Genomic DNA, 22024 nt, shown 5'->3' on the forward strand with positions numbered 1-22024 from the left:
GAGGCTTTTAACAGATCATGGGCGTTCAGCAGGTCAGTGTTGACATTTCAAACTCTGAAAGCACCAACACAAATGGCATGATGAACACTGAGCCAGTTTAATGTTTAGGAAATTGACAGCACATATTCCTCTAGAGGTAACTCAAGCTTCATTCTTAATATTCTACCATCATAAGGTATGTTTATTCATATAGCTCATATTATACATTGGGGTAATTCAATGTGCTTTACATAAACAAAAGCAAAAATAGAGAATTATAGTCATTTATTTACTAGTCCTTAAAAGTGAGCTATAAGCTAACTGTGTAACTTACTTCCAGGTTAGGCTAACAGTGTCAGACTGGGTTATTGCATTTATGTATCCTCCTATTTAACTCTGAGGTAAACAGCAAATCAGTTAATTTCCTAAAAAGTTGTTGTGTTACTTTAACACAAAAAGCATTGCCTGGATAAAGGCCCCATGGCAGATAAACCTGATCTCAAATCAGATCATCAGATAAGCTCAACAACCACCTGCTTATCATATCACAAAATAAAAAAAAATACATTCCACCAAAAGCAATAAACACTGCAGACATCTTGAGGTTAGTATCAAGCATGATCTGATGTAATCTGAATCGCATTGGGAGTAACAGACACACTTTGAGATTATCGTGGTACACCATGGCCTACCTACAGTAGCCTGGAGGCATTCAAATTCAGACCCAGCCTGCCTAGTGCGCAGTAAATTATATGCTCGAGGACAGACATCCCTCCTCTTTAAAGGCACGTGCACTGATTGCATGTTGAGAGAACTGCAGTATTTTGAGGGGTGGTAAAGTCTACAATTGAAAGGTGCCTGCCTGTGATAGAGGACTTCTCAATTACTGCACTAATAGGCAGTGTCTGAGATCTCCAAGGAAAGTGGTCTCAGGTAAAGGTGAAAACACTGCTGTTCATCCATTTTTGGAGTTTTTGGGTCTCTGTCCACTGGGGGATTAAAAAGTGTGGACATGTTCATACAATTTAATGAGCCAAAATCCTTCCAACATTATAGCACTTGCATTGAAATTTGTATAGCTGTAGCCTACTGTACATACATTTGCAGGGGTGTATCAAAAGCACCTTTGGCCCAAATCTATGTGAGGTATCTTTATATCACTGTACTTTATGCAGTAATTAATACATATACAATTAGCTAGTCTAACCCTCATTTATTGTTGTCTGGACTCTCCTTTGGGAAGTAGCTGCCAAAAAGCTGCCACTGTACTGACACTCACAACATCAAACGTAACAGCAGAGCATCTAAGGACATTTAAGGAGCAGTGCCAGAACTTTTTCCCTGCAGTTAACAACTTTCTGCTATAAAAAAAGACTCTGAAATATTTCTTATAAAAAGCAAAATAAAATATGCATGAATCTACAGTACAATGTCTTTGAAAGTAGCACTCTTTTTCTAGCCCACAACTCATGTGTAGTCCCAACATGTAAACAAGGAAGTAAGCCATTACAATGAGTGGGGGAGGCTTATCAGCTAATCAGACAAAATCCAAGCTAGAGTCTGGGAGCTGTGGCCTCCTTTCTGACAGTTTCATCATCACCAGAGTGAACACTGTCTGAATGCAGCAAACACTATTGCCTGATCTACTTCACACAGTGCATAAGGGAATGGTTGGTTATGGTTGGTTACTAATGAATGTGACCAAAAAAAAAACAAACTAATAGCCAATCAGAACCCATCAACCGTCACATTCATTAACACAAGGAGAGACTTATCGTTACTTATCGTTGTTCAGTGTGAATGCTTTTATCGTTATGGTTATAGTTATCGTTATCGTTAGGAAGCACTTCAGAGGCCTTCACATTTCAGAGTATTGAGTGGAGTGTCTTCTTGTTATCATTTGGTTATTCAGAGAGAAATGCAAACAATTACACTAACAGGCATATGTGCAATACAGGGCAATGACAGCTGCTGACCGTAAGCATGCTTGCACTTGAAACACTTTTGATTTGTGAAGTTGGATGGGGTCCCTCTGTAAATTTGTGGATAATCCTCCACCTCTACACAAAGCATATTAGTTCAGTCTGACATTTTAGGTATAGAGACAAAGGAGGATCCAGAGAGGAAGATGTTTGTTCCTGTGAGGAAACTGGTGCACATCACAGAGTAACAATACGATACTCCTCTAAAGATTGGTCATTAAATGAGTGGTAGTGATCAGACAGAGTCCCACTTGTCAAGGTCACCCAAAGGCACCCATAGCCTGGAGTCCTGGTGATGTACACACTTTTACTGGGCTACCTCAGATGAACCCTCAAGTGATTGCATGGTCTCCAAAAGCCTACGCTGGATAACCCTTTGCCACGTTGTCTCTTCCATTCACTCTCTCTCTCTCTCTCTCCCCTCCCTGACTGTGTTCTCTCTCTCTCTCTTTACTCTCACTCTCTCTCTCATCTTCTCTCTCTCTCCCTTTCTCTCTCTCTCTCACGCCTCTCCTCCTCACTCACTCACTCCCTCTCTCCTCAGTTCACTCCGCTCCACATTTTGACGTCCCTATCGTCCTCGCTCGCTCTTCCTCTCCACTGGGCCTGCCCTGGTCCCTCAGTCAGTCTGGGCCCTAAGATGTGGGTTTTTTTCCGCAGGGCAGGAGGGAGGGTCACTGTAATTGAGTTGCTTCCTGGGAGCTGTACAAGTTAAATGCCATTCTCCAAACCGCCAAAGCTCGCACTGACTGGAGGTCAGAAAGCGCAAAAACTGCTGGCACTTTAACCCTCTACAGGAGGAGGAGGAGGAGGAAGAAGAAAGTTTCCTTTTTTACCCATTTTGAGCCGCTGTGACTTTCCCCACTCCTGCTCACACCAGCTCTGCCACGAAGACAATGTCACAACCTCTGATACGGAAAGAAAAGAAAAGGGAAGAAAAAGAAAGGCAAGAACTGAAGGCAAAAGACAAGAAAGGATAAGAAAACAAATTAAATGAAAATAAATAAAAGAATAAAAAAGAGTTTGGAACTTGTTCCAGTTGTTATGAAATCATGCAGTTCACTGCTTTGTGAAATTCATCGATATGACACGAACACGAAAAACTTCATTCATTGATATGACACGAACACGAAAAACACAAAAAACACGTCAAGTCAAATAATGTGTGCAAACTCAAGGTTTCCTATGGCTTAAGAGAACAGCCACGGTCATCATCTCAGACATGACCTCAACATTGACAGATTATATGAATTATGAACTGAGTCATATCATTGACATGGCACTTTATCATTCCTCATTCAGTGTCAGGTGATCTATAATCAGCTGTGTTATGACTGAAGTTGTTATATCATTGTCATTATATACTGAACTAATGATTGCATTATTGGCTCTAATGCGTTCTCGCAAGTTTAAACAAATACGTTAAGCACAGCAGGCCATGAGTGAGTTATTTGTAGGAGCTGAATGTATGTATAATACATATAAATGAGTACATTACATATATTTCTATATAACGCAAGAATATTGGGAATATTTTGATAGTAATGTTTAAAGTCTTAGTTGGATGAATTAGCAAGAATACATTTTGGCCCAACATTTGTTAGCCTGTTAGATCTGTTTCCTGCCCCACTGTTTTTATCCCTCTTCATGTCTGCTAACAGTCTAATATATGTATTAACAAGTGTTTCATTTACTTATAAGCTGTAATGAGGTTGTATAGAAAGTATGTCTTGAAGGCGTTACAGCTTTGTGCTTTTAGGACCATGCATGTGGAATTCTGCATAACTTTTTCTCCACATAGCTTGGAATTGGCCAGATAAAAGGGCTTTAGTTATATGATGCATAACAGCTATAGGCTGCATTTAATGCTCATGATGTGAGGAATGTTCTTCAGTGTACTAGCATAAGGTTATATTGAGAAAGAATGTCATATAAACATTATTCTCGTAGACAGTCAGACAGTATGCAAAAACAATTAAGTGTGTATGTTAAAATGATGAAAAAATGTGTGTGTGTGTGTGTGTGTGTGTGTGTGTGTGTGTGTGTTTGTTCTCTAAACATGTAATCAAACACTTACTTATTTATTTTAAGTTCTTAACACAGTGTGTGTGTGAGAGGAGGGTTCACACTTAAGGCCTCTGGAACGAATGGGTGAAACGTGCAGCGCTCTCTCAGCACCACCCCCCTCATCTTAAGGAGCCCTAAATGACTTCTCCAGAACACAGGGGAAGAAACAGGGAGAAAGGCAGAGGCACAAAGAGAGAAAGAGAAAAATGCAAGTTAACCATTTCAGTATGCAAAATTCACAAACACGCAAAACAAGTATCAAATGAAGAGGTTCCAGCAAATGTATGTTTGTTTTGAAGTACATGTCCAAATACTGTATGTGTACAGACATTTTAAAATGTTTAACGCTGTTTTGAGTGGTCCCTTGGTGAACAAATTTTACTCCATTATATAACGCAAATGTAGGGTTCACCAAACATTTTAGTGCAAAAGTATTGCTTGAATGGTCAAACTGATATCAAAGAACCCACCTTCAAACATTTTTCAGGACAGTTCTTTTAGAAGGGAAGACAACAACCCACCCAAAAGTTCACACACATATTATCCTCTCCCCTGCCTGAGAGAGAGAGAGAGAGAGCAAGAGCTAGAGTAAGAGAGCAGCATCCTCTTCTGGTTGAAAAAATTCTACATACACCAGGTCTCTGCCCTATACAGGGCTAAAATATACTTCCATACACATCTATAAGCTTCATAGTAAATTTGAAAGATTAAAAAAAAAAAAAAAAAACATTTGCTACTGTAATAATTTCCTGAAGGTTTCTTTATACTGGAGGTTTTCTAAACAGTTCTAGCGGTCACCTCTACCATTTTCTCCATTTATGGTTCTTCATATGAATTCTGACAATAACTGGAATTAATTAAAAGCTAAAACCCTTAAAAATGGCATGTACAAAGACTATAGTTTAATCTGCATTGTGTTGGCTCTTTTCTAAGTGCAGAACACCATGTTCTGTCTACACCATAACCAGTCAGCCAGTCTCCACTTGGTGGCGCTCTCACACAGACGACCACCAACCAGCAGCACGGTATAGGTGCTGACGGCTGGGGAAGAAGGGCGAGAAGATTCCATTTCACATCTCAGCAGGTCTACTGATGAAGTGATCAAATGGGAGTTGGTGATAGATTAAAAATGTCACTGTAAAAAAACCGCAATTGCCTTGTCCAACATCTTAACTTGGGATGCATTTTAAACCTGCTCTGTGTTGAATATGAGAATAGTGTGGACTAGTTCTTATAATTTTCTAATAATCAATCATCGGTGAGCATTGTTAGGCTACTTGACAGTCAACAAACCCCACAAGTTGTCTTGCATGCTGGCAAACAACAATTCATTACGGCCCACTCAAGCTTGATGAGAAATGTAGCCTATTAATGTGCATCAAAACACAACTATCTTCTTTAAAAAAAAAAAAGAGACGGCGGACCGACTAACCAGGACCACTTTGCAGTGGCAGCTATGCATGGTCCTCGCCCCACTCAGTTCATCATCTTTGCCTCCAGCACCACGGGGTGTCCAGCGTGCTCCTGATTTCCTGACCACGGAGCACGGACACTTGAAGGGAAGGGAGAGCCAAGTGGTCTCCGTCTGTTCTCGGTAAGTGGGTTTGAGCAGCTGCCTATCCTCTTGAAAACTAAGGGGAAAATAACATAAATAGGTGACCAGCTATGATAAAAACAAACACATAGGCTATTTTGTGTTTTGTGCATTCTGAACCCCTCCGCTGATGGTTTGTAGGCTATTAGCCAGGGGCGATTCTAGACCTAGAGCTTTGCTGGGGCACAGGCCCCCAACTCCCAATACATTAAAAAACAAAAAAAATTAACTGTGCGCGCAATATGAAATAAATGGCTAGCCTGATTTGGACCATCACATATCTCCCCTAGGTCACTGACATCCTCCTCCATACTCTGAATAGTTTTACGTCTAGCCCCCATCATGTTCTCATCCGTTTCTTGCCTGTCTCTCTCCTCCTCCTCCTCCCCCTGCCTGGTACTGGACTGCCCAGCCTGTGCTCTTTCTCCCCTCTCTTCTCCTTCTCTTCGACCTTCTTCTCCTCCTCCAGCACTCTCTCCCTCAATTGTTGTAGCAGCCACTATCCAGCAACATCCAAACACATAGGCATAAGTAGGCCTATACTCACTGCATGAATTTAATAGGCTTTCCTACTAACACAAGGGAAGCTTATTTTTAGTCAAAATTGAGATATACTTCCCTCCCAGGCAAGGATCCTGGCAATACTGCAGTTCTTTAGCTTAAATAGCCTACTAAAGCCTTCATACTGACTTTTGGTGATAATTATCAAATGTAGACTATAATCTACACAGATGTCTATTCTGATTCTTAGGCTACATTTGCAAATGCAGTAAACTTATTTAAGTTTGCCATTAAACAATTAATCAAATCACAGCACTGGCTATTACCAGCATAAATGTTAATGTTACCGTTAATGTGGGCAAAATTATCATACCTCCCTCATCCTCCTCATCTCTCCTCACTGTTCCTCTCCCTCTGCCTCTGTTCAGGAAGAATTTTCTGATGTCCATCTCTGAATAGTTTATCAGAAGGCTATGTTTAGTTTTACAGTAGGACAGCTTCACAAACAGTATAGGCTACTTTTACAGGACTCTCTCTACAGTATACGTATAAATCATTATTAATTGTTCGCATGTGCATGCAGCCTACTGTAGCATGGTGTGTGTGTGTGAGGGAGAGAGCACAAGCTGGTAAACTGTTGCTAAATTTAGGCTACAATGACGCTAAGCATTGAAAAACAGATGCTATTTATGTGGGCAACACTCTAACAGCAAACAAGTTGTGAATTTGTTGTAGGCTAACACTAAACAGGGGATGACTTAGGCTACTCTGCTCAAAGTGATGTAACGAGCTCCAGCGGATTCCACAGTGTATGTGTGTGCAGTACAACGAAACACTCGGAAGAATCATGTGAACGATTTTCATTGGTTGTTGTGTTCAATCTTACCCAGCTACATAGGTGCTATTTCCTGATTAGCTATTATGGCCCCTTTCTTTATTCCTTGTTTTTTTTTTTATTGGCTGGTAAGTGACAGGCTCGAGCCATGATTAAAGCATGCACGGAGATGCGCCCATGAATGACGTTTCCAGCTAGAGCCGCGCTAGAATTTTACTGGGGCACTGGAGACTTTTACTAAGGCACGTGCCCCAGTGAATACGGTCTAGTGACGCCCCTGCTATTAGCCGAGAGTAGCTAAAAAAATGGCAAGGTGAAGGTCAAGAGCGCAGACTTTCTCTCCAAAAATGTCAATGTTTCCTTCTGAGAGACTGGTCTCATTTAAAGTATATATTGATGAAGTTATCCTAGTTAAATCTACCCTCAAGGATTTTTTTTAATTCACCCCGAAGCTTCAAGCACATTCTCTCAGAAAAGGTAGAGGAGCTATGGCAATCAAAGCCTCTCTCCTTGATCTGACGGTCCAGGCAGAGAAGTCTTTGATCAGGTCAGTTTAAATGTCCCCAGAGGACCTTTGCTTTAAAGTTAGGACATTGTAAAGGTTGGTGGGAAAGTGGCAGGCTCTCTTTTGTTCATTGGAAGGTTGATGTGTTTGAATGGACATGTCTGTATGCAAGAAGTCAGAGCTTTGGTAATCACCCTTTACTGTCTATGTAATCACCATGTAATTGTATGAGAAAAAGGGAGCAGAGTTGTGTGAGTCATAATTGCACATGTCAAAGGTACTTCTGTATTCAGCAGTGCATTATCCTCACCTACACTGTATCAGCTTTCTGGTGAATATTTCAAAAGGGAGAAAAAAGCTTTGTTTAAAGAGATGGGCAGTGATTGTACACAGTACACTAAAGTGAATGTTCCCCTTTCATATTCATGTAGTGGAGTGTGTGTGTGTGTGTGTGTGTGTAGGTGCATTTAGTGTCACTTGTGTCACTTGTTAATAGGTTGTTGTTCAAATACCTCCATTATGTAATGATGATGTCCTCTTGCTCCCTACGCTAAAGGTTTCCAGCTTTTATCAGTGCTTTTCCACAAAATCCTGTGAGATAAATATTTTGTTTTAGTCACTCACTGTGTTTGAATGTGTTTAGCTTTTGCCTGACCATATATGGCTCTGTGTGTGACTTTCTGGAGACTTTTATGCATTTCAAATGTCACAAGGGCAGAAGATAAGAAATATAACCAACTGTGCTGAGATCATGGTCAACCACTATCTGCCCTGCAGTTTGGCCTTGGCTTTTCTAACCCTAGAGCCATGGGGTGCGGCTTGAAATTCGGAATGCCTTGAGAAATATAAACTTTCCGGGACCTTAATTGAAATGAGAGGCAAAGGGCAAAGTCAATTAATGAGCACAATGTCTTACCGGTATAAATAAACTAAAGCTAATATTTTGCATGTGGGAGATTTAAGCTAACCCAAATACCGGTATGTTTGTGTTTAGGATCTTGCTCATGGTATTTTGCATTCCTTCGCACAAACTCGCATCACAGACGTACATCACACACAGACCACTTGGAGGTGCAAACAATCAGTTATTTGAAAACAATTTTGGTTATTTGACCATCAGTTAACTTCGAAACAGGAATTTTACTTTGGATAGACAATACCAATACATCATAGGAGTGAATAACGTCAAAAAATCTAGACTGGAGTAATTCAACATTTGACACCTCCGATATGTTTAGTGTTCTAAAGACTTCAAACAGACCGTTATGATTACCAAATTGATATCCAAGGAGTTAGAAGTGAACACGCATGGATGGCTATAAAAACTTTGTCTTCATTATACAACTAAACACGGGAAAATACTTTCATAACCCTTGAGCCAGCTCCTTACTATGTGATCTCAATGGCGATGCAGCGTTTGTTTGCACCTGCTACCTCCCAAAACGCCCTCAAACGCCCACAGATACCCGTTTGTGTGTGTGTGAAAGAATAGTAATTAAATTAGCTTTAGTTACACTTTAGACTCTCTTTGTACATCACTTAAATGAGGGCCCTCTAGGTTTACATCTCATAACTCAACAGTTCCTGAAATGTACCACAGGCCATCTCCATCTCCAGTTCAGGGAACCCTCTCCATCCCTTTATGCCCCAACATCAGTCCCTATAACCCAACTCCACCCGCTCGGCTCAAGCATACAGAGGAGTTTAAAAATGAGCACATCATCTACATATATTAGAATTGCTAATGAAGAGGGCAGGTGCATGTGACGGTGCTCATAAATAAAGATGAAGTGTCACAACAACGTTACTGGGCACACACCACAACCAAGAAGCCACAGATCGGTGCGTTTGAAAGGCAGCTCTAGGGAGCCCGATTGAAAATAGAGCCTCCCTGAATGCCTAAGGTGACCATGCGTCAGATAATCCATCACCCGCTGAAATATAAATGTATTTTAGAGAACATTATTTAAGGAGATTTATGCTTTGCTTCTCAGTGTTCTTGTTTGAATACTTTCTAAACAAATAGCTTATGTTTAAGTAAAGGAATGTCAGGTAAGCACATTGGCTAAACTACATCTGTTCAGAATTGGCCTTTAGACAGAGGAAAGTGATTCATTACACTGTTTCACAGCAGTATGCCCGCAATAAGTCAGATTTAATTAGATCCATGTCAGAATGTTGAATGCTGAAGGAGAGCAAACATGCCAATTGATTCGCGCTCAGTGCAAATGCAATTCGTCTTTTCGTTGGTATACTATACACACTCACACCCAGTCATGCATGAACTCAGATAATGGCAACGCCACAGTTAATGAATGTTCAAAGTGCATTAATACCCTGGCCCTCTCATAGCCTATGGCTGTGTCCATAATGATTAGTCATTACAAGCGTATGTATGTGCCATCATCTCGCTCGGTGTAAATCATCATCAACATCAGTCTGCAAATGTGGTATTAATGAAAAAGCTCATGAGCCCGGAGCAGTGTAAATATAGAGGCGAAGTGACTAGAATGTGTGAACACAAATGCTGTGACCTAATAGCATGGGCTGATGCTCTTGTATTCATCACCTCCCGCAGGGCGGCTTCTTGGAAACGCTCAGGACATCAGAAGACTCTGAGGAACATCGTTTGCAGATAGGCCCCCTCTTCAACTCTTCCAGGTCCTTATAGTTTTAATTATTTGGTTAACTAAAAGTAAAGTTTACTTTACTTTCTAGTAACGTAAGGCTAAGACACAACAAAAGCGAGTCACTTGATTCCCATAATGTAACATATGCACATGGACATGTTTTCAGAGTATTTTTGGATGAAAGCAACTGCTTAAAGAATATAGTCAAAAAATAATATAGTCAAAAAAATATAATAGCATGTTGGCCTGTGTATCATCAGTTGCAAAACTGTCCACATTCATCAAGGGAACCACCAAATTACCCATTTCCATTAACTAATGCAAATGCAAATGCTTTTGCATTACCATAGCCTCACCAGCAGACAGACAGTTTCTATCATAGGCCTTGCACCAAAGACCCTGCACATACACACAAAACTCATGCACATTTGCACAAAATAATAATAATAATAATAAGTTCTATTTGTTGCCATCTATAATCTTATATTATGCCCATTTATTAGGATGATTGTTTTATCATGATGTTTTATGATGTTTTATTTATGCAATGTTTATTTAAGTGCAAGGTGCAGTCAGGGATTTCGCTTTTGAAACTTTTGTTTGTGGTTTTGTTTATGTTTTAAATTTATTAGCAGACGCTTTTGTGCAAAAAACATACATTATATTTTAACCAAGGACCAAACTAAACACGCCAGAGAGGTAGCTAGCTCACGTCTACTTTCAGTATTCCCAGAGAAATTCCACGTAGGGTTTCGTTTTTGTTTGGGGGACAGGCTGCTCCCTTTTTGTTTGTTTCCAGTTTTCAGAGCCTGGGCTGTATACAGAGACTGTTTTTTTTACAGTATACTCACGGAATGGGCAGCTACCGGTCGTGAGAAGCGGTTGAAATTGCTCTAATACTTGTTTATAATGACAACACAGGTCATTCAGTCACTCATTCCATCACTTAACCTGCCTTTCCTACTCATCCTTAAGGGTGCTATCCTACACATGCAAGAGCTAAACAAAACAATGCACATTTGTGCTGTTTTGTCATGTTGAATATTCAATGTTACTCTTGATGATGCCTGAAGGGGGATTTGTCCTTATCAACCATGGAAGGAAGGATCTGACATCAAAGGCGGGCTGTGAGTGTGCATTGACTCTCAAGATGAATAGTGAATTGGATATGGGGGAATCACATTAGCTTCCAAGGCAGGAAATGTGTAGACCTCCAATTCAACTCTCCTGTCTGAGCCATATCTGCCAGCACCTTGCCTTCAAGAGTATCCATCAACCCTGGGCGTACATCTACATCTCAACCATTGTCTATTTAAAATTCAGCTTTCATTGCATCTCCCTAAGATGCAGCAACATGTAAATACTCCTGCTGACAGACTGAACAATACAACCTAGCATTGTAATGTATGAGTTCCATACCCATGGAGGGGTGACATTTCTAAATCCTCCATGCATTGTCACTACATTTAAGCAGGAAGGATTTATCATAAAACAGACAGATCAAACGATGGTCATAACATCAAGCATCCACCAAGCCGAGCATAGGCACCTGAATTTACATTCAGGTCTCACGTCGCTCCCCATTGCACCCCGGCATCATTCATTTCAAGTCATCATTTCCACCTGCACACACGCACAAGACAATATAATCTGTTCTCTGGGTCCTTCTGTCACACGGCCATAATTCACAGTCAGCCACTGTCCTTAGTCAATCTCCCATGTGGAGAGAGGGTCTCAGTGTGATCTGATAAGGGATAGGTTCTACTCGGCCAGACTGAAGGAACCCGATGGAAATGACAATGAATATAAAGAGGATTAGAATAACTGTAATTAGGGCTCGGAAAGAGGAGATGAATCACACTCTCATTTTTCTCTTGCCCTAGACTTAATGAAGGCAAATATACCATGACTACGCATGTTGGGAAAGGCCAGGAGTAAGATAAATTAAAAGGTTTAGGGGATTTGCTGTGTTTGGAAAATCAATGCTTGAATCAAGATGCTACATGTAGAGATTTCCAATATTTTTGGTCAGCTCAAATCCAAGTAACCTGTCAGGTATATCGATGCAACTGTAAAACGTTACAGGAAATATTTTTGAAAAAGAGGACGTCGGTGTCCAGTATCTGAAACATTTGCATTAAAAAAAATCCTTCAACCCCTTTGCATTTCAGCTCACTATAGAGAGGGCAGCCTCTTGCACAGAAGTAGTTTGACTTTCGGAGTGTTTTTCTTTTGCAATAACTGCAGCATACACTATGCAAAGACACTTCCCCAAGTCCTGCAGCACTACAAGCCAACAACAAAGAGCCTACAAAAACACAGAGCCTACAAAAACAGTGTATTAGCACTGTCAGGTGGCTTCTTCACTTTCCACCATAAATTGAGGCTTGCTGTTGAACTTGAAGCCTTTGCAGCCACTCCTCCAAACAGCTGAACATGAGAATCGGTCTAGAGATTAGTCTTGTTGTTCTCAGGTCTAATAGAGCACGACAGGAAACAACATATCTTTTCGAGGGGGGGCGAGTGGGATGCTGTGGGGTGGGGGTGGGGGGTTACAGGGAAAGAAATAGGAGAAAAAATACACATCAAATAGACCTGGCTCTTCTCCAGGAAAAGTACTTAGAGTAGAAATAAATAATTTGCCTAGGTGGTCCTCAGAGGTTTGTAAAACATGAAAGGAGATTTGTCCTGTCAGGGAGAAAATACATTTGAATGCCCATTTTCATTTGCCAAGACAGAGTGGTGATGTTTGTCTTGAATGACAATGTCAAAGACACATTTCTTAACAGAGAAATCTTTGAATCTCGGATGGTTATAGTTATTGCATGCTTGTTTATTTGAAATGGCTTTAATGGTATGTCAACTAAATCAAATCATATACAAATACCACATACAATACAATACACAATAATAAAATAACTCTGATGACAAAACAATGATTATTCTGTGATTGGGTAATACAAATGTTCTTAAATGTGTTGGTCTTTTGAAATAAATATCCATGTCAAATACTGATATACACTGTCAAGAAGAGAGACCAGACAACATCATGCAGGCATACCTTTTTTTATCCAGTAGATGGCACTGTTGTCTCTCAGTCTGGAAGCAGCATGGCATAGCCTGATTATTAACATCATCAGTTCACTCATAAACCAGACCTTTCTGACACTTGTCACTGGCTTCATGTTTAATTCCAAGTGGCGTATCTAAATGAGTTATGCACAGTGTCATGGGATCCACAGTGATCCACATCAATCAATTTCTGAAAATAAACACCACTGAGAGTGATGTTAGAGGTCATGTTCATTTGTCATTTGATCATTCCCGCAAATTAGTTCCAGCAGCGACATAGGACTTGCATGGAATTTATCATTGCATTTGTTGGCATCACATCAAAGCAGTAAGACTTTTTTGTGTGTGTGTTTTCCAAAGGGGAACTGCTTTTTACTGTTCTCCTTATTTTTCATGTACATGACCAGAATTTCTTTTTTAAAAAGAGAGACAGAGAGAGAGAGAGAGAGAGAGAGAGAAGAATGAGAGGCTTGCTGATTTCCTGGTGCAAGAAATCCAATTAAGAGTTCAACTTGTTAAATTACATTTTTTAATTAGACGCACTATCACAGGTGGTAGCGCCAAGATGAACGTTAAAAAAAAAGAAAGGCTTTTGCTCTGTCGCCCTTTTTTCCTGGGAAGCCAAACTCTGTTTCTATATATCTAATCAGATGCCTTTGCAGCTGCACATCCAACACATTCTAATTTGAAACAACTGAACTGGCTTAAGTTGTTCCGAATTACCTGTGATGCAAAGCACTGCGCTGAGAGCTGTGTGCGTGTGTCCAAAGAGTTTCTGAATGTGAATGAATTTCTACGCTCGTGCAGACTCGGAAAAGCACCTCATTAGGCTTTCTAGATGTCTCTGTCGCCCTCATGCTTGTAGTCTGTCGCTTCTATTTTCTTCCCCGGCAGCAGCCATAACTCAGGGGAAATCCACTGGCAGCGTTGGAAAAAAAAAGAGAAGAAGAGAAGAAAGAGAGACAGAACTAAAGGGATACGACACACACTGATGATGCTCATCTTGAAATGATACGTGCCTGGACTCCCTAATGACACGAGAAGTGATTGGCCGAGCCTACGCTCCCTCAAGGCCTCCTCGAAAGGTATTCGCTCTGTTCGGGACACTGTGAACTGTCCCTGCCCAGCCCATTGTTTGGTTGACAGAGGCAGAGTGGACTGAAGGTGAGGTGGCACGCGCACAGCCCGAGGGGGAATCACCATGAAATGAGTTAGTTATAAAAAAAATACACTGTCAGGCATCACTGCTCTTCATGAATGTTCATGGTTGACACAGGAATGATTACAGCCTTTCAGATAGGCCTACTAAAGGCCTCATTTTATGTCGTGTGAAGTTATCATAATTGGTCCCTCTGATTGCCATTGCTATCATCATCACCATCATTATGATAATCATCAGAAGCAGAAGCATTATCATCATCACTCTCTGTTTCATGCAGAACATCACTTTCATCAATGTTGATCCAGGGCAATCTTTTCTGCCTCCTCCTGGTCATGGGAATGGTCTTCAGTTCTGAATCCAGGGCTCTATGCTATGTAGCAACTGGGTAGCCTCTCTTGAATTTACCTTGAGGCCTCCAATCGAGGATTTGGCTTAACATTGAGACAACCGGGTGAACCCTGTTGGATGTGATTAAGGGACAGTCCTCATGTAAGATTCCACACAGTTGACTGTGAATCCATCCAAGCATGCCACACTCCAACTTTTCTGACATCAATTGAGCAAAACATTATAGATCAGCTAAAGAAGGGTGACAGATGAGCACCACTGATTGTTTAAAAGAGGTCACAATGAACATTCATTGTGCCATGGCATCTACCCGTTGAGACCCTAGTGAAGTTAATAGATGAGAAGGAAAAATACCTAATTAGTCCAGCATGATATTATCATTCATGTTGCATAATGTGGCACGCCACTCTAACTAAAACGGCAGCTAATTAATTAGCTTAGTGCATCAATTGATCTTCTCTTAATTAAAAGACATTCCCACTCCATTCCATAAATTACTTGCCTGATGGCACTTTTGTCTGGTGATGAAGACATATGTCAGCGTCCATCTTTGCCTTAGCTTCTCAAACAGGACATAAAAGACGATGTCTGATGATCCAAGAGGATAATAACTGAAGGCAGTACTTCTGCACTGCAAAATGTAACAAGCTCGAGGAGGCATTAGAAGAATAAAAGTGGTGTCATGCAGGCTTAAAATGGTCCGAAATTACTCTTCTGAGCTTAGCGATTCACAGCAGGAGATCACTTCCTTCTTGCATCTTATCGTTTTTTCTCCCACCATTATAGCCATTGCTCTCCAATTTCGTACAGCTTTCATCTTCTCCTCCATTGCGTTTCATTTCTTTTGTTACTGGCAAGTTATGCCTTTCTCTTAGAAAGCCATCAAAATGACCACCGAGAGATTAGAGCTGGTCATACAAGCCCAATAGTTTCTGCTTTCCTTTTTGAAACATAGATCCTGATGATTGATCTATCCCAGGTGGCCAGTGTCATCTAAGTCTGAAATCTAAAACAGAAATTAAAGGTAATATAAAAAAGGAATTAAAAATGTCTAGATCTTTTGACGACATATTGATCTGTTTTACATTGTGCTATACTGTCATATTTTTGCCGGTCTCAAACAAACAACAAAATTGATATCAAAGCCAATCAAGGATACAACCATTGTAAATGATAACAAAGCCCAAACATGTCAGCAAATTTGCATAGCTAAAAAAAGAGGTGAGCAGAATAAAGATGAAGGGGAGGGGGGAGAGCCGATGATTTTAAGCTTCATTACAAAAATAGTCTCCTCTCCTATTCTACAGACAAATTACATAACGACAGGCTATGCACTGTAAAGGGGAAAAAAGCAGTGTCAAGTAGAGGACAGTCTTAACACTGCCTTTACATCTTTGTTGAAAAGATGTAAAAGCTGGCTAATCCTGCCTCTCCATTACTCCTGCTTTTCAAACTCTCCAACATAGGGGTGGAACTGAACACAAAAACCACGGTTCGGTCTGTACCCTGGTTTTGAAGTCACGGTTATGTACAGCTAACCTAAAATTCACTAACAATATTGCTGATGGGTAACGCGGAAATAGTATTTTGAAAAGGATTCAAATGTTTTTTGATATTAATTGACTAACTGACATATAGTCCTCCACTTGATTTGTCTATGTTGGAACTCAAAATTAAAACAATCTCCACACGCACAAAAGCCTACTGTTAATTATTTTTTAAGACTCATTTGATACATTCGATACACATCTATATTGAACCTAATGTCCTGTACCTAAACGGTTCGGTACGAATATGTGTACCAACCCCTACTCCAACAGGAGATACAATATAACGAGATATGCTAATATGGCCTAGATTCCAGTTTTATAAAGACAATCAGTATGCACTAATATGCATGTGTTAAGCCTTTCCAGTAAATGCTATGCAGTGGCGTATCGAAGACTAGTGCACAGGGAGGGACAGAGAGAGACAAAGAGAAAGGAGATAGAGAGCCAAGGAGAGAAACAGGGAGAAAGAGAGAACACAAGAGGCTTTAAAAAGCAACAATCAACTGATTACAATTCTCAGTTGCTTTCATCTGTCCCACAAGTCTGTTCACCATTTAACAATGTGCAAAATCAACAGTCTGAAGCCGAGCTACATGTACTGTAGAGCCAACAGTCTAAAGCCTTATCCACACAAACAGGACTGAGTGCTAATGAAATTGTGTTAGTAAGGGAGATGATGTTAAACTCTAGTGATTAGACAAAGGCTTGATGATGTGTCTGGTATCATACACAGTACATCAAGGAGATGATCTGTGATCAAGGCCTCATCAGGGGCATCATCAAAATCCAGTATGTATTCATGGTTAGCCAGGAAGAGCATTCCCCAACATGTTGTGTAGCTGGATTTTAAATGTGATGTTAAAGGCCACGGTATTGCAAATATCTTGCAAAACAACTTTCCTTGGCAGGTAGTTCCAACCACTGTTTGAGCTGATCTCAGCATTTATAATGCTTTCCCCCACTCAGCAACCTTTAATGACAAAATACAAGATGAGGCAGAGGTGATTTGAGAAAAAACTATTTCATTTTTTAGCAGACTTTCACTTTAAAGATAAATGAATAAGGGCTGGGATTTAATCATCGTAATCTCCTTGGAATAAATTATTCAACACAGATAAATGATCAGTTTTGAAGTTGTCAACAGAGTGCTCAAATGAAGAAAACAAGGTACTTCAAATGAAGAACTAATTAGTCCAACCTAATCAGTGTTATCACCTGTTTAAATGGGCCAAAAGAAAAATAATCATAATTATGTGGCTTTTCTGTTTCTAATGGTTTTGTGGATATGCAGTCTTCCATTCATATCTTTTGTCCATATAAAATGCATTCATGATTGTTCAGGCTTGTGTGTAGAAAAGAATTATATATATATAAAATGCTGGGTCATTTCTGTGGAACCTTACAAAATGATAGGCTACTCAAGAAATTTCAAATTGCTTTATATATGGCAAAACATGCTTTAATAATGTATTATGGAAAAAAAACCCAGAGAAGAACATGCCAGAACCTTCTCTCCTCACAAAGAACACTCTGACCGAAAAAAAAGCCACTTCACAACATATTGGTAGGATTAGTCACCTACATGGAGATGGCTGTCACCAAGAAGTGAAATTAGCAAGTGAAATTCAATGAAGCATTAAGCCATTGAAATTGACATAAATTAAATTGCTTCATGTTTTACCTGCTTTCACCACAAGACAATGGGCATATGTTGTTTCTGTAAAGATAGTGCCCAGTTTCTGGACAAAATATCATCGGCAGTATCAATTATGGAAAGAGTTCAGCATTCTTTTTTTGAGTAATGCTGACAATATTCACAATCTGAAAAGGGATGGTTGAAGGATCCTTCATTAAACAAAACTACAGGACATGGTTTAAACCTGCTGGTTTATCTCAATGTTCAAAACTCAACTGTAACGTTTAACATTGTTATCACTGTAATCAATGGACATTAGAGCTGTCAGTTCTTCCATACAAGCAAAGGTAAAGAAAGATTCACTGAACTAGTCCTCAGTCAGTTTACCCCATGTGTGTCTCCAAACGACCAGTAGGTGTTGCTCACGAGTAGGAGTAAAATGGTGATTCAAACCTCTGCCTTTGTCCCCATCTTTAAGAAATTAAATCTGTCCTGTTCCTAATAGTGCCTGACCCCACAAGTGCAATGGAAGGCCCAGTTGAGACACAAACCTGTCACCTCGACGAAAGGAGATACCCAATGCGAGCGCTTGGTTGTCTACTGATAGTTGCTTCGGTGAACTCCATGGGACCATTTGGAATTCCACAAATGGCTATGAATTTCAAAGTAGCTCAAGGTTGGAAGGCTGTTTTAAGTGTGGTTCAAAGCCGTGCCAAGAAGTGGGTGTCTTGTTCTCATGGAGGAAAAGGAAGAGTACCTTATCTTCCAAGGGCTGTGAGCAGTGACTGTGAGCAGTGACTGTTTAATGTCCTTACACCAGGAGTTTTTACCAAGAGAGATCAGGCAAATGCTGACCTCATGGCATAAAATGTCTCTAGTTTGAAAAAAAAAATGCTTAGCTCCAGACAGTTATGCATGGGCGTGGAAAAATGGAAATATGGCCATGGGCCAACTCAGGTCATACTGATATCCATAGAAATCATTTGTTAAAGCTTAGCTAGTAATCCAGGGGGGTGGGGGACATTTTGAGCATTTTTGAATATGTGTGTGTGTGGGGGGGGGGGGGGCGGGGGTCCCCCTCAAAATGTATTATGATTACGGTCTTGCAACTTTCTATGTTCTTTTCAGATCCTTTAGGTGATCAGTGTTTGTTTTGACGTTGTCTGGTTCAGATAGCCAAAGGTTTGTAGAGAATCTACGTACACCGGTCTCTGATAAGGCTAATCTTCCCTGGTCTATTGAAATGGTCAAAATCAATCAAGCATGCATGTGATTTCATGATACTGGTCTTAAAGTCATGACAAATCCCAGTTCAATGTGAGTGAGACAAACATGCGCAACTTAAGCATCAATCTCCTCTGGTCACTTATCTAGGCCTACTAGGTGTTTTCTCTGTCTCATGTGTCAATAGCTGCTCTGTCATTTACTTGAAATGGACAGTATGGTTGCTATCAGGTGAGGTGAGACATTCCCTAAAGCGAATACTGCAATTTTGATTCACTGCCTCCATTTAGCCTTTTCCACGATCTCAGCACCCATAACCCCAACTACAAGCTGATTTAATAATAACCTCAAGCATAATTTGGCCCTCGCCAAATTGGGCTATCAATGTCCAGGCCACAGTGAATAAAGTGAATAAGAGCCGACAGCAGTTGGCAGTGTTTCGTAGAGCATAATAGTCTTTGCTACATAACACAGCGTGGGTGTTGCACTCTCCCAAAGGGGTCGCAACAAGCCGCTTTGAATGCATGTGGGTGGTTGTATTCCTTTATGCTGTATACAGCCCTGGTCTGCATGCCAAAGTTCACTCTTGTTTTGATGAGAAACATATGACATTGCTGTGAGCTTTTGTTACCATCCATGGTGTTGTGTTCCAAAAAACATCAAGACCGTCTAAACCACAAAGACAGTTTAATTGATCATGCATGTCTGAGTCACGCGTCTAGCCTCCACTAGTGCTAATCAGTTGTGTGGCTGCAACAACGTCCTCCTCGTTATAAAACTATATGCCGAGGTGAGTCCAGGGTGTGTGCCTGCTGTCTCCCCCTCACAAAACGTTGCCTCCCATCATCATTCATTGGTTTTCGTCTCACTCACACAGGCCTATCTGCACACCCAACCGAGGTATACTATCTGTTTTTTCAGTAGAGTTTTACCAAAATATTTGTTTCTTTTAAATGGTGTAAATTCAATAAACTTTGCTTTTTTTGGCAAGAGCAACAAATAGTGTCGTGTCTGCGCAACAACAGATCTTAAAAGATCTTAGGGACTGCCATACACCACAGTAAACATATGGAGGAATGTCTGTTTTTTGACTCCAACCTCTGTGATGACATGAGTGTTTAAAAATATGCCAGTGGATTCATACAAATTTTATTGGCCAGCTCAGGCCTTTATTGTTTGGACACAATATATGAGCCTTTTACAGTACAATTCAGGCTGCAACTGAGACTTAAACTTAAAACTGCCCAAACCAGACAACTATCCCGATATAAATTTTAAAAGCAACTTGGAATTAAACCATTAACTTTTGAAAGAAACATACAAATTGTGTGTGCTTCTTTTGTGACTTTGGTGTTCCTTTGTGGTACTGTTATGTATGTGCTTTATGTAACTGACAAAAGGGCACGCCAAAACTACAGCCATTCCTTATCACTAGACATATTTTTTCTCTAACCACAAAACAATAACACTTTCATCAGGGGAGATTATAAATGATAATCCTTTCTAAATGCACACTGTTTTTAGTTACAGTTCCAAGTCATGCACACTCTGAAGTCTGAGTCCGACAATTATTGAGTCTATAGCTACATTCACAGTAAACACATTTTTTAATTCTTTGGATATTTATGATCTGAGAGATGCACATTCCCCATTGTCAGTCCAGAAAGGCCACAAAGCATGTAAAGCACGAGTAGAAATGTAATCTTAGAGAATAATATTGTTCTGCCTTCCTGATCTGCCAATGTGTTTTTTTCATATAAAGCCACTTATCTGAAATGAATTACTGACTGAAATACCGGACATAGAAATGGTATTGCAATTACTCAAATAGCCAATCTGTGAAGGCGCGACTTAATGTTATGCAAGTTAATGGAAATCTTCATATAGGACAAAAAACTGTCTATAGAATGAAGACAGCAGTGAGCATTTGCATAATAATTACAATTTCTGAAGGAGTTGTTGAGGATTAAGTCGAGCCATGCGTTCTGTAGGTCTTTCATCGAATATCCGCACTGCTGTGAACGTGGTACTGCAGTTTGGAAATGTCAGTGTTTACTGTCTTGAACCCAGCAGAGAAAACGCCCTGATGTCCATTTGTGCTTTATTGCTTCATATATCATTTAGACCTTTTAATCCATATATATGAGCAGAGTCTAACACTTGATTCACAAGGCAAATCAAGACATAAATCCTGGGTATTTAAAGGAGGAAATTAAAGGTTCCAACCATCTGAGCCTCCCACTCGTGAAGGAGCGTTCTTGTTAACACAATGTACAAGAAAATACTATTCTTAGAGTATCACACTATTTTTAACCATTTTTCACAAGTGCATGACCATTTCCATGCATGTGTCCGGGTTGACATTTACATCTAAAATATCACCATGTCAATTTGCCTGTAGAGCACCTAATAAACTAAGCAGAAAAATCTGACATTCTTTTACATTGTTTATTTGTTGTTTCTTTGGTGAGGGGGTCCGTGAAGCTTAATTACACCCTGTTACACAAATTAGACAGGAATAACTTTTTTTATTACAGTTTTGACAATATCATTGCTAAGCAAATTACATATCTTATTGAAAGCATGTATTCTTAGGCCAATAACTTGACCACGTGGATAACTAGACATTGTAGGCCTATTTGTTATATTTTAACCCATTATATTTCAATGTGGAAAAAAATGTATACTGAAGTGCGCACATTTTTAATTTTTTGGAAGGAGATCATGTCTTTAATGCTGTGGATAAATGGAAAAAAAGTTTACTTATTATGACATTTTTGAAAATGTTAGGCACCTGTTTCATAGAATGGCCCAGGCCTGTAAAGAGAATCTAGACTGTAAACATAAGTCAGCATAAACCTTTTAAACAATTAATTTCTGTGGTTAACGTTATGGTATCTATCATCTTGAAAATGTACAAATATTTCTAAGGCAGCTGT

This window comes from Alosa pseudoharengus, unplaced genomic scaffold (assembly GCF_046254945.1).
Source record: "Alosa pseudoharengus isolate Yale_2024_CS ecotype anadromous, Long Island Sound unplaced genomic scaffold, YU_APseudo_1.1 YU_APseudo_1.1_scf_23, whole genome shotgun sequence".
NCBI lineage: Eukaryota > Metazoa > Chordata > Actinopteri > Clupeiformes > Clupeidae > Alosa > Alosa pseudoharengus.